A 13,902-nucleotide genomic window follows, 5' to 3' on the forward strand; every position below is an offset into this window, starting at 1 on the left:
GGGACAACATTCCACAGACCACAGTCAACAGCCAGATCAACGTTATGCGAAGGAGATGTGTCGCGCTGCAAACGGTGGTCACACCAGATACTGACCGGTTCTCTGATCCACGCCCCTACATATTTTTAACGGTATTTGTGACCAACAGATGCACATCTGTATTCTCACCATGTGAAATCAATAGACTAGGCAGGGATCATCAAATAGATTTAGCAGCCGGACAATTTTTGGTTGAGCTTATGGTCGGAACATAATCACAAATCATTTGTAGACTGCAAATTTATCACGAGCAGTTTTGACTAAAACAATCATTTCAAAGCTTTCTTACATTTGAATATGATCACGTCTCTATTAGGCGCGGGAATAGTTGGGAACAGATTTCTTAAATTGGAGCTGATTTGCCGGTGTTTTTACAGTATTATGTCAAACAATAAAAATAGATATAAGAAATCTTAGGGGGGCCAAATAAAGCCACCATCAGTTGAGGAACCCTGGATTAGAGCTAATTTATTTATTTATTTCAATTGACTGATTTCCTTTTATGAACTGTAACTCAGTAAAATCTTTGAAATTGTTGGACGTTGCGTTTATATTTCTGTTCAGTTTAGCTAAGATATTTTGCTCAAAAATCATACTGTGGGTATTTCAAAATACCCCAGTATACAGCCTAAGCCTAACATACAGCAGAGATCTCACACACACCACACACACACACACACACAGTATCTCACAACCAGCTCCTCTGAGATTTAGAGTTTCACTCAGCTTCATTTTATCAGTCGATAAAGATCAGACAGTGAAAATACTGCAGCGTCATGCTTTGACCAAGTAGCCTCTATCCGGACTGACTGACCACTCACATCCTATCCCACATCCCCTTAGAAGCAGCACTACAGCAGGGCCATCCCTACCAGAGTGGCAAGAAGGCCCTTATCTATGGCCTACATCACTCACTTTTATGGAAGTAAGGTGGTGTAGGGTTTAACAAGACATTATACTCATCAAGGGACACGACATTATACAACCATAATACGATGAGGCCCACAAATCTCTGTCTGACTGGTGATGCATTGCAAGCAGGGCTCATTGTGCGGTCCTCAATGTACAGCATTGCCTTCAAATAGAATAGCGGAGCAAAGATTTTGGGTTGCCTTGCCTACTTGAGCAGCAAAACATCTTGCAAAACAAGAAAATACATTTTTAAGAGTTAACAAAATACCTAAAATTCTATTCAAGCACAAAAAGTATATTTAAAATAATAGCCTAGCTAGCTCCTAGGTCCACATCCCATTCTGTAATAGAGCATGAAATGCTGCTGTAGGGTTTAAAGAGAGCCAGCAGAGCTGCCATTCACCCAATTGTGTCATTTTCCTCTGAGCCAGTGCCATAGCTGGAGCAGATCCACTGACCAGGGGCGTCTGTGGTCTGCTCTGAGCGCCAGGCAGTTGGCCTGGTCTGGGACTGGGCCGGTGAGGCACTGCGGCAGGGTAGGCTGCCCGCCCCTGACACAGAGCACCCGCGCTGGGGAACGTCTGAGTAATGGCAGGGTAACCTGATCCAGCCGGAGGGAGGAAGGTAGGGAAAGAGTGAGCCATGCTGGTGCCTAAATCATAGCAGGAAGATGGAGGGAGAGAGAGGGAGAGACCGAGAGAGGTTTGGGAGGAGGCCTGGAGACAAGAGGATAAAAGTAAACTAAACTTCCCCCTCCGCCTCTTAGCACACGCACATGCCACACCCACTGCACGGCTGGGGAGTTACTCAGAAAGATGACAGGGAGTGGGCTTGGATTTCAACCTCACCACATGCCATGGCACAGACATATTTCAATTCAAAAGCCCACATGAAACGAGCTAGACCTACATTTTCTCCAATGCTTGCGCAATTGAGTGACTTAACAGGCATAGATTTGAAAATATGAATAAATACAACTTAGAGGATGTAGGAGGGGAAAAGCCCAGCACGTGTAGGCTAGTAATGGGTCTCTCTCTACTAGCCTATATGGAGTAATGTCACCTTAAATCTAGACTAGAGCCCGACCAATATGGGATTTAATCAGCTTTACATGATAACCACCAAAAAGCAACTATATCCTCTATAAATACAAAAGTAAATAAAACACTTCAGTTTACCTTCTTCGATACAACATAACAATGTGTCTATCTATGGCATTGGATAAGAATGCAGAAGTGTTTGTGAACCACAAGAACACTGATAAACAAAGTATTACATTTAGCCTCAAGTAAATCTGAAACTGCACTTTTCACAAGATCAAACAACGCAGTTCATAATGCCATCACTTCGTATTAAAGTAGATTCACTACAGTGCGTTACAACAGGTCATGTAAATACTTTATGGCAATCTTGCAATGAGAGTTTGTTCAGAGAACTTTTCAGGAGGGCTGGGAAATGCCATTGGAATTGTATTAACGCCCATTGAGTATGTTTCCTATGCATCGTCAATGGACCGTGCGGTGCATTCCGTGCGATTTAGAAGATGGCACAGACAGAAAGGGCTGCCGTGCTTCTAGCTCTTAGGAAACTTTGCAGTATTTCATTTTTTTTATGTATTATATCTTACATTATTAGCCTAGGAAATGTGTTATTACATACAGCCGGGAAGAACTATTGGATATCAGATCGGCGGTAACTCCCCAGCACTACCAGCATTACAACCAGGAATATGACTTTCCCGAATCTGATCTTTTGTTCGCACCCCCCCTCATGGCAATTAAACTGATTCCAGAGGCTGACCCAAAACACCGTCGGCGAAGGAGAGGTACTCGGAGTGGTCTTCTAGTCCGACTTAGGAGGCGCGCACACCACCCACCGCTTTTGAGTATATTACTCGCTCATGTTCAGTCTCTGGACAATAAAGTTGATGAGCTCAGGGTGAGGATTTCTTTCCAGGGAGACATCACGGATTGTATCATACTCTTTATCGGAAACATGGCTCTCTCGGGATACTCTGTCGGAGTCAGTAAAGCCAGCAGGATTCTCAGTACATCGCGCAGACAGGAATAAATATCTCTCTGGGAAGAAGAAGGACAGGGGTGTATGTTTCATGATTAATGACTCATGGTGTGATTGTGATAACATACAGGAACTCAATTCACTTTGTTCACCCGACCTAGAATTCCTCACAATCAAATGCAGACCGTATCGTCTCCCAAGACAATTATCTTCGGTTATAGTCACAGCCGTGTATATCCCCCCTCAAGCCGATACCACGACGGCCCTTAACCTCTCTGAGCACGGAACCCGGTAGCGGGTTGAAATTCCACAACATACGGTGATCTCTACATAAAGTCATTTTAAACATTCATGAAAATACAAGTGTCTCACATGTATCGAAAGCCTAGAATCTTGCTAATCCAGCGTTGTCAGATTTAAAGCGAAAGAATACAATGCGATTATCTGAGTATAGAGCCCCATAAAAAATAAACAATTTCAACCTGCACAGGCGTAACATAATCACAAACTGCATTAAAATAAATGGTTTACCTTTGACGATCTTCGTCTGTTTGCAATCCCAATGCTCATTGTTACACAATAAATGATCTTTTGTTCGATAAAATCCGTTTTTCTAGCCTAACACGAAACATTTTGTGAACCGCTTGTGTCGTGAATTCCGTCTCATTCCATTTTCGACGACACATTCCAGGTAAATAACCCACACAGAACGTGACTTTTCCAGTCATGTTTGGTTTCATTGCAATCAACTGGTTTGTTTGTAACAACCAAACCTGATGGGCCATTTCGCAGGACGCATTGACTGAAAGAAACCGATTTGAAGACATCACTGTAATGACATCACTGTGCACCAATGATATGACCACGGTTTCGTTGATTGACTGTATTTTAACCCAATGACCACTGATCGTCTTGAAATCTAGGTGGGCAGATAGCCAATGAGCTGAGGTAAGCGGCAATATGCAATGGTTGTGTGTTGGAAGACCAACCCATGTCGTAAACTCCAGCGTAAAGAGAGTCATACGCTATTGAAGTTTTATTCCGGAAAGAGCTACGCATTTTACGCACAGCGTTGTTTTGGTAAACGCGCAGATTCAGCTGTTTATATATCAATCAGTATGGCGATTGAGTCAGGGAAAGCTAAGTCTAGATATACAGATGTACACACAATTTTAGAAGAAATTGATCTGAAAAGTGAGACAGAGATTGTTGTAAGAAGATTCACGATTCCCAAGTGGAGGAATATTTTTTGAATGGAGAGGACACCGTTGTAGCGACTGTGTATAATCTGTAACGTGCCTGCAGAAGAGGAACAATGTCACCGTTTTGGACTGGTAAGTTCTTCTCATGTTGTTTGAAATTAATAATATAAAATATTATTTGTGAAATGAAATAGCCTATTTGAGGCTGTTGAGGGGAGGGCAGGCCCACAACAATGGCCAAAGTGAAATGGAGACAGTAGATGCAGCTGGTCTGTCATAATATGAGTCAGTAGATCTAGCTGAAATGTCATAATATAAAAGAGACAGTAGATGTAGCAGGTCTATAATAATATATTCAACCTTATGTTCCCTGTGTTGCTGGTTCGAGCCCAGGGAGGAGCGGGGAGAGGGACGGAAGCTATACTGTTTCACTGGCAATACTAAAGTGACAATAAGAACATCCAATTGTCAAAGGTTAATGAAATACAAATGGTATAGAGGGAAATTGTCCTATAATTCCTATAATAACTACAACCTAAAACTTCTTACCTGGGAATATTGAAGACTCATGTTAAAAGGAACCACAAGCGTTCGTTCATATGTTCTCATGTTCTGAGCAAGGAACTGAAACGTTAGCTTTCTTACATGGAACATATTGCACTTTTACTTTCTTCTACAACAATTTGTTTGTGCATTATTTAAACCAAATTGAACATGTTTCATTATTCACTTAAGGCTAAATTGATTTTGATGTATTATATTAAGTTAAAATAAGTGTTCATTCAGTATTGTTGTAATTGTCATTATTACAAATAAATAAATGTTGTTTTTTTTAAATGTCCGATTAATCGGTATCGGCTTTTATTTACATTTAAGTCATTTAGCAGACACTCTTATCCAGAGCGACTTACATTATGGTCCTCCAATAATCGGTATCGGCGTTGAAAAATCATAATCGGTCGACCTCTAATGTGTATAGAACATTACAGGGATATTTTTTTCAGCATCATGAAAACACTTTACATGTTGCGTTTATATTTGTATTATTATTACTAAACAATGAACAACTGAAATAACATTGAATAAATTAAGGGCTTACTAAGCATAATCCCCTCCCTAGCCTACTCTATAAAAAAATGCTAATCTTGTTACAAAGTGAAACCACGTCCACTTCAAACCCTTTCTTCTAAGCACAATTTAGGCCTAACCAGTGAATGAAGCATTCAATAGTCTATTACAGTACCTGTACCACATCCACAATATGGACCTTATTCATTATTCAGATTTAAATGCACTTTCCTTGTAGCAGGTCTGCACCGTTCCACTTACAAGGTGTTCTTCTGCAGGCCTGAATAGACAGTAAGGCCCTCTAACACCCTGACTACACCTCTGCGTCTGCGTTACCAAGGGCTAAAATAGAAGTCAGTTCTATTTGTGACGCATATCACGCTGCAAGTCCTACCACTCCCATCTCCTCATTGGTTTATAGAAGCAGATACCCTCGTGCCATCTCCTCATTGGTTATACCCACGTGGGTGATTGAAAGACGAATTGTGTTGTCGTGGTAATACGATGAAAGTTTAGATGCCAATCACCATATAAGTTCAAAGAAGAAAAGGCCTGGAAGGAAGAGAGATGACAAGAAACGATTTGGTTGACCGTTTTATGTGTGGATTAATGTCAGGTAAAATAACAACTCAATATGTATATCCCGGGACAAATTAGCAAGCAACAACAAGCTAGCTAAATAGGACAAATTAGCTAGCAAGTGCAAGCTAGCTAGCTAAATTGCTATAAATGTTTAACCTCTCTAGGGTAGGGGGCAGCATTCGGAATTTTGGATGAAAAGCATGCCCAAATTAAACCGCCTGCTACTCGGGTAGCCTGCTACTCGGGTATGATATGCATTTAACTGGTAAATTTGGATAGAAAACACTCAATTTTCCAAAACTTAAAATAGTGTGTGTATAACAGAACTGATTTGGCAGGTGAAAACCTGAGAAAAATCCATTCAGGAAATAGTTTTTGTTTTGTAGTTTTCTATTCAATGCCATGACAGTATCCATTGACTTTGGACTCAATTTGCAGTTCCTATGACTTTCACTAGATGTCAACAGTCTTTAGAAATTGTTTCAGGCTTGTATTCTTATAAATGAGGGAGTAAGACCAGTCAATGAATGGACGCTGACGTGTCACAGAGCTTTTTCATGCGCAATCACGAGAGAGTGCATTTCTTGTTTACCATTTATATTTCTCGTTGTTATTGTCCGGTTGAAATATTATAGATCATTTAGGCTAAAAACAACCTGAGGATTGAATATAAACAGCGTTTGACATGTTCCTATGAATTTTACAGATACAAGTTGGATTTTTTTGTCTGCCTGTTTTGACTGCGTTTGAGCCTGTGGATTACTGAAGAAAACGCAAACAAGAGGTTTTTCGATATAAAGAGACTTTATCGAACAAAAGGAACATTTATTGAGTAAATGAATGTCTTCTGAGTGCCACCATATGAAGATCATCAAAGGTAAGGGATTACTTTTATCTCCATTTCTGAGTTTTGTAACGCTTCTGCTTGGCTGGTTACTGTTTGTAATAATTTGTCAACTGGGCTATGTTCTGGGCTAGTTATGTCCTGGGCTAGGTATGCTTTCGCCGAAAAGCATTTTATAAATCTGACACCGTGGTTGGATTAACAAGAAGTTCATCTTTAAACCTATGTAAAATATGTTTTGTTTTCTGAATTTTTATAATGAGCATTTCTGTATTTGAATTTGGCGCTCTGCAATCTCACTGGATGTTGGCCAGATGGGACGCTAGCGTCCCACATACCCTAGAGAGGTTAATGCTTTTCGACCTGTCCCCAAATTAATGTAATGGGTTCAGAGTTTGTTGTGATATTTTAACCTGCGTGTCGTGATCGCGTTTGGTGTGGGGGGGACAAAATAAATGTATGCACAATGGTGCAGACGGTTTGGGTTCTGTGTAAGGTAGAATCGCTTGATTTTTCATAAAATACCTTTCAGGATAATCTATAGGCTAAATTGAGGTCAGGTTGGTCAAATTCTTTTACAAATGTTTTCACCATTCAAGCTGATAAAAAGGGAGAGAAAAAGCTTTGACATTCAATAACTCATTGTGCAGAAAAATTCAGAAGTAGGTTTGGCGAGGGAATGCCACTGTTTGGAGCTACATCCACACCCCATAACCAGCAGATTAGGCTGCAGGAAAGGACAATCGGCTGGTAAACTGGATAGCAACTTAGCTATTTAAATCAAATTTTGTCACATGCGCAGAATAAAACAGCTGTAGACCTTACTGTGAAATGCTTACTTAAAAACTTCAGACCAGTTGAGTATCTGGAGCGTCAACATTTGTGGGTTCGATTACAGGCTCAAAATGGCTAGAAACAAAACAATTTGACAGCCTATTCTCGTTCTGAGAAATAAAGGCTACTCCATGTGAGAACGCTGTGCACTATTCCCTTCACAAGTCCTCAACTGGCAGCTTCATTAAATAGTACCTGCAAAACACCAGTCTCAACGTCAACAGTGACGAGGCGACTCCGGGATGCTGGCCTTCTTGGCAGAGTTCTCTCCCAGACTGGCCAATAAAAAGAAAAGATTAAGCCGGGCAAAATAACACAAACACTGACAGTCGCACTCTTCAAATGCCAACAGACATCGGCCCGATGTCTAGTTTAACACATATGTGCAAAATCGAGGTCAAAGCTGGATGTGCATACCTTTAAGACGTAGGTACATGACATAATGACGCCAAGTAAAATTTTGCACTACACGTGCAACACAGCATTCCAAGCCAAGCCCACAATGTCTGCTGTGTGGATCGAGCAGTCAACAAGTCAAGCAGTCATTTGAAAGAGTAAGAACATTTCAGTAAGACAATTCAAAGGCGAAATCCATTAAAAGGCCAAGATAATGGAATTCATTGCCCTTGACAATCAACTGTTCTCTGTCGTGGGTGATGTTGACTTTCGCAGACTGGTCGTTCACCGGTACACACTACCATGTGCTCTATTTTTCAGATGTTGCCCAACTGGAGTTACACAGTAATAGCGTCACTGATATTAGTTTCACGACTGCACCAGCGATATCAGCCCCATGAGCATGCAGAGTCTGACAGTACAGTTGGTCATCGAGGATTTCGTACTGAGGAAAGTTGTATTGCATGCTCATGAATATGCTTGTTATCAAACCGCTACTGCCATTTCAATGGCATTTGAGAACATGTTTAAACATGAACACACTAGCTCCATTCGAAACAACTGATTCAAGAAATAAGCTTATCAACTGTGCCTGCAGCAGAAGTGATACCCTCTATCATGGCATTGAAACACCTGCTCAACAAAACTGCCGACACAGGCTGTGAACAAGCGAGTTGGTGGCACTGTCTCTTTACTGTGTCTTCACCATGCTCGACGCTATGTACAAGGACCGCTACTTTGATGCAGACAAGAAACAGGGTTTACGTGAAATGTTACATACACAACTGAACAATATGGAAATGGACACAGTAAAATGAGCACTGAGGAAGAGAGGCCACGGACAGACAGAGCTGAAACTTCACTGCTTAACATGTATGATGAAATCCTGGTTGAGAATGAAACGACTGGACAACGAAACAGCACAGCAAGTAAGTGAAAGAAATAGGTTTTGAATATGTTTTACTGGTAATGGGGACATGCATAAATGCCAACAAAATAACTTTTTGGTCAGTGTGGTGTGTGTAACCTTTATTTACCTAGGCAAGTCAGTTAAGAACGAATTCTTACTTACAATGACGGCCTACCCCGGACAATGCCGGGCCATTTGTGAACCACCCTATGGCACTCCCAATCACGGACGGATGTGATACAGAATGGATTTGAACCAGGGACTGTAGTGACACCTCTTGCACTGAGATGCAGTGCCTTCGATCGTTGCGTTCCATATGTGTGTTAACTATTTAACTGTACTAGAATGCTTAAAAGGCCTCAAACTGTAAATATCTGTTATGTTTTTTTGGGGCAAGGAAAATATGGGATATCGGTATCGGACAAAAATGTCATACAGGTGCAACACTAAAATAAGGCGTTTTTGTTTTGTTCAAAATTTCAGTCGAGTGATACAGCCTAGTGGGCTAGTTCAAATTGTTTATCTTTTACTAAAAACAGCCTTTTTTAGCATAGGAAAAAACTAGAAGCATGGATGTTACAGGCAGTCTTCCTGCCAATCAAAGTCAACACACAAGCATTCGCAACTGCAGAGTAAGCAAACATTTAGTGACGTAAACTCCTGAAAATATCTGAAGTATCTGAAAATCAAGTGCAAGAAAGTGTAAGCAAGTATTAAGGATCACTGAGGACAAGGAAAGTAATGCTATTGAGGTTGATTTGGAGGATAACGAAGAATTGGTTCGAAAAAAGGGAGTCTCCTCTGGATGAGCATTTTCTTCTGGATGAGCATTTTCTTGTTTGCTTATGGCCTTATACAGCTCTTTGAGTGCGGTCTTCGTGCCAGCATCGGTTTGTGGTGGTAAATAGATGGCTACTAATAATATAGATGAGAACTCTCGTGGTAGATAGTGTAGTCTACAGCTTATCATGAGGTATTCTACCTCAGGCGAGCAATACCTTGAGACTTCTTTAATATCAGACATTGCACACCAGCAGTTATTGACAAATAGACACCCCTGTCCATCGTCTTACCAGACGTTGCTGCTCTGTCCTGCCGATGCACAGAGAAGCCAACCAGCTCTATATTATCGCTATAGTCGTTCAGCGATGTCTCTGTGAAAGATAAGATATTACCGTTTTTTAATGTCCTGTTGGTAGGAGTCTTAATCGTAGATCGTCCAGTTTGTTTTCCAATGATTGCACATTGGCCAATAATACGGATGGTAGTGGTGGTTTACCTAGTCGTCGGCAAAATCTTACAAGGCATCCTGCCCTCCTCCCACATTTTATTTTCTTCACGCGGATGATGGGGATTTGGGCCTTGTCTCGACAAAGCAGTATATCCTTCGCGTCGGACTCATTAAAGAAACAATATTTGTCCAGTTTGAGTTGTTCTGATGTCCAGAAGCTCTTTTCGGTCATAAGGAGACAGTAGCAGCAATATTATGTACAAAATTGAGTTACAAACAATGCGAAAAAACAAACAAAATAGCACAGTTGATTAGGAGCCCGTAAAACGGCAGCCATCCCCTCCGGCGCAATTACCTTCCATCTTCTAAATTAAGTTCCAGACTAATTCCATCCTCTGTGTTTTGATCACCCTTTTGTGAACCCTTTTATTTGAATAAATATGCCAGCCTTGCCTGGTTTAAGACATGCCTCTGTGTATTGAATCTCTCATTGTTCCTCATCATTGTCATCCAACCAGCCACACCTCGTGATTCATTACATAGGCTCATTTAGCAAAATGGTAATACTGAATTTTTCATTGTGTAAATTTAGCTCAGAATCATACTGGGGCATAACCATTTTGACAGCAAGATTACACCATCAATGACCATATCATTGAGAATGCATTACACACAAAATACAGAATGTATTGTGTATGTGTATATTTTTGCATGTAGTCTCACCTTGCATGGCAGCTCTCAGTTCATACCATGAAATGATACTCTTCCTGTACAATCTAACTATTCTCCAGAACTAACTATTCTCCAGATTTGGCACGCGTCTAACATACTTTCTTGTTCTTTCATTTAAAATGTACTGACTGCATTTAAGATGAGTAGAGTTGATCTCTAGTTCAGAGTTGTACCAATTCGTCCAAATACTTCAAATGTTTTGTTTTGTAACTAAAATTAAGGTTTCTATTAGACAAATCCAGGGAGGTCCTTCCTGGTTTCGTTCCGTTTAAGAAACATTTTGCAACAGAATCGGTGGTATGAATACACCTCTCCTTTCTTGAGATTTGGGTTGTGATATAGTTGAGAGTCAAACAGTAGAGTTGAGCACTAGTTCAATTTCAGTAAAGCAATTTCTCTCCTACATCATGCAAGCGATATTGACTTGGTTATGTTTGACCGGAAATGTTATATAAACAGCCATTCCTCCTTAACTCTCCCTCCCTCACCCCTCTCGCCACATGTGAAACCACACTGTAGCGCCTAACATGCCAAAGTAAATGACCCACATCTTTCAAACAGTGTGTTTACACTAGATCAGAGTAAAACATTTCCACATAATACTGTACTGTATCTGACCTTCTTCCTAAAAACTGAGGGAATTTATTTTCAGTGTTACAGGAAAGAAATGCATTAGGCATAATTAAATACTTTATCATTAGCAATTAGCATTGCATGCTATTTGTTTGCCTGGCTACCCAAACGCTATGCCACGCCCAGTTTCTTCTCCATAAAGAGTCTGGATCTGATTACAACCTCGACGACATCCCATTGTAGACTGTCTGATTAGTCGCAGAAACCGATGGGTTGGGCCAGAGCCAGAACACACGTGGGTAAAGCGGCGTTTAAAAATGTGTCATTGGCTTTGACATTCTGATAGGTTAGAGATTATCCAATCTCTTTGTTCTGTACAACACTCCTCATTTTGATGTCACCAGAAACGACTTCAATTATAGCAGTCTCACACGGAAGTATGCTAGCTAGTGAATGATAGAGCAGCAGAATAAATCAGTTTGAGTTGTAGGACTGTGGTCCAAGCTATTTGTGGTCCATTTGATAGAGGTAGAAGTAGGTATATTTGTCCACATGCTGCTTGAGGAAAAGCAAAACAAACGCCATAGATTTGTAAGGAAATCACCCTGGAACGAGACATTGTCATCACTCTGTCCAGGGCTAAGATTTGAGATGTCTTTCCCATTAGTGGAAAGTTCTCCCCTGCCATCATAAAGCCACCTCAGTGAATCACACCATAGCCCTCCCTTGGTGTGTCCTCAGAAACACTGACAGTGCATATTCAGTGTTGCTCCAGACATTTAGGCCTACTGCCATTCATCTGACTGCATGCTGTTCTTTTCCTCTGTCATCATGAAATAGGACATGCAATATTTTAAGGGGGGCATGTTTAACAATAACATGTATCATAATAAATTAACATTGCGCTAACAAATGGCAGTACCTTCAGAGTACTTCAGAGAAGTAACCTCTCCCCAAGCTAATTGCACATGCGTGGAAGTGAAATCATCCCGTGAGAAAAGCCTTGCTACAGGTGGGCCTCCAATTCTCAATTACAAAACAACTTAGTGAACTTTTCTACTGTGTTTTCTTTTACTAGAAATAATTCAATCGTACCTATTAAACTATTGCACGGGGGTCTGTCTATATAGGCCAGGCAACCATCAGTGCAAACAAGCATTTCGCGACACTCGTAATAACATCTGCTAACCATATGTATGTGACCAATACACTTTGATATTTATGGCACCTGTAGCCCTATAAATGAAGCGCGGCGTCATTTATAGGGCTATATGGCACCTGCACAGGTAAATGTAGTATCAGTATACAGTGCATAAAACTACCCAGTTACATTATTGGTATCATATAGATTTTCTAAATGCAACTACGAATGGCATAAAGCTAATCTTATCTTGTCTGATCCTGAAAGTGCCATGGACGACTGACCTATATGACGTGTGCTGATATGACTGTAAATACACGGCTGTCGTGTTTGCAAAGGAGAGGAAAGCACACATTCGCAGATATTTCGCACACCTAAATAATCGGATAGTACACTGGTTATTTATGATTTCCTGATATACAATGTTATGGAAAGGCCTAAGCCTGCTATCGCTCTCTATCATCACATTCCTATTGGCTGACATTACCTCCGCAATACAATACAGCAAGCCCATTGGGTTACGCATTGACGAAATTGTCGAGGTATTTTAAGACATCTCACCTGTATCCCCAGTTGTTTTGGAGGCTTCTTCGTTAATTTGTAAATTGCGACATATTCAATTCTTGCAGAACGGCGGATCTTCCAAACTGTTTCTCGACAGACATTTTGAGCAGTACCTCCAGCCAGGGACGGCAGGTGAGAGAGTAGTAAATAGACCGTTTTTCAATCCAAATTGTAGTCAAATGTCTGTTTTTAATAGTGAGAAAATGCGAAACTGTAAATATAGTATGCTTTGATTACGATATTTTTCATGCATTTAGTAAAGAATGGAATGTGTCGCAGTCGCATAGTTTCCCGAAACCCTCTTTTCGAGTGGAATGGTATCGCTCGTAGAATGTAGCCAATGAGCGGCGTTGAAATGTAAACCTCCACTATGTCAAGAGGAAAGGGGTTGTCCTTTGCCTGACGCTTGCACGTACAGTGGAGCGAACAGAGGGGAATGATGAGAATGAGTACATGTTTCAGAGGACAGCTCTGCAATGTTCTATGCTGCCTGTCAAGATCTGTACACACAATATAATAGCCTATGCCAGCCTTGGTTACAATATATGTGGATTTCACATAGGTTTAGGTTTATTAGAACATCTTGGTAAATACTGCAGAAACATCCATAAGTGACTGTAGTTGGACCCCAAACAGTTTGGGTGTCATTATTTTTCATAAAAATAAACACTACAGTAGGTTTAATCAAATAATGAGAAGCCTTATTTTTCTGTTGTGTTAGTAAAGTATAGTAGTTGTAGTAGTACTAGTAGTGATAGTGATAGTAGTAGTGGTAGTACGAGCAGTAGTAGGCTATTCTGATGACAGTTCCATGATAGACGCACACCATGTTGCTTCTGTAACATGTATGTGTAT

The 13,902-nt window shown here is 40.7% G+C and overlaps 1 protein-coding gene across 2 annotated transcripts in view; it reads right to left on the reverse strand.

Annotated features, from left to right (window-relative positions):
• Positions 1-13,158, reverse strand: part of LOC135517535 (zinc finger protein 438-like) — a 96,247-nt gene extending 83,089 nt beyond the window's left edge. For both annotated transcript variants that reach the window (XM_064941932.1, XM_064941931.1), the window contains exon 1: positions 13,045-13,158. The gene's annotated coding sequence lies outside the window, so the exon portion shown is untranslated. The remainder of the gene's footprint in view (positions 1-13,044) is intronic.
• Between the last annotated feature and the right edge of the window lie 744 nt (positions 13,159-13,902).

This window comes from Oncorhynchus masou, chromosome 28, assembly GCF_036934945.1.
Source record: "Oncorhynchus masou masou isolate Uvic2021 chromosome 28, UVic_Omas_1.1, whole genome shotgun sequence".
Classification (NCBI taxonomy): domain Eukaryota; kingdom Metazoa; phylum Chordata; class Actinopteri; order Salmoniformes; family Salmonidae; genus Oncorhynchus; species Oncorhynchus masou.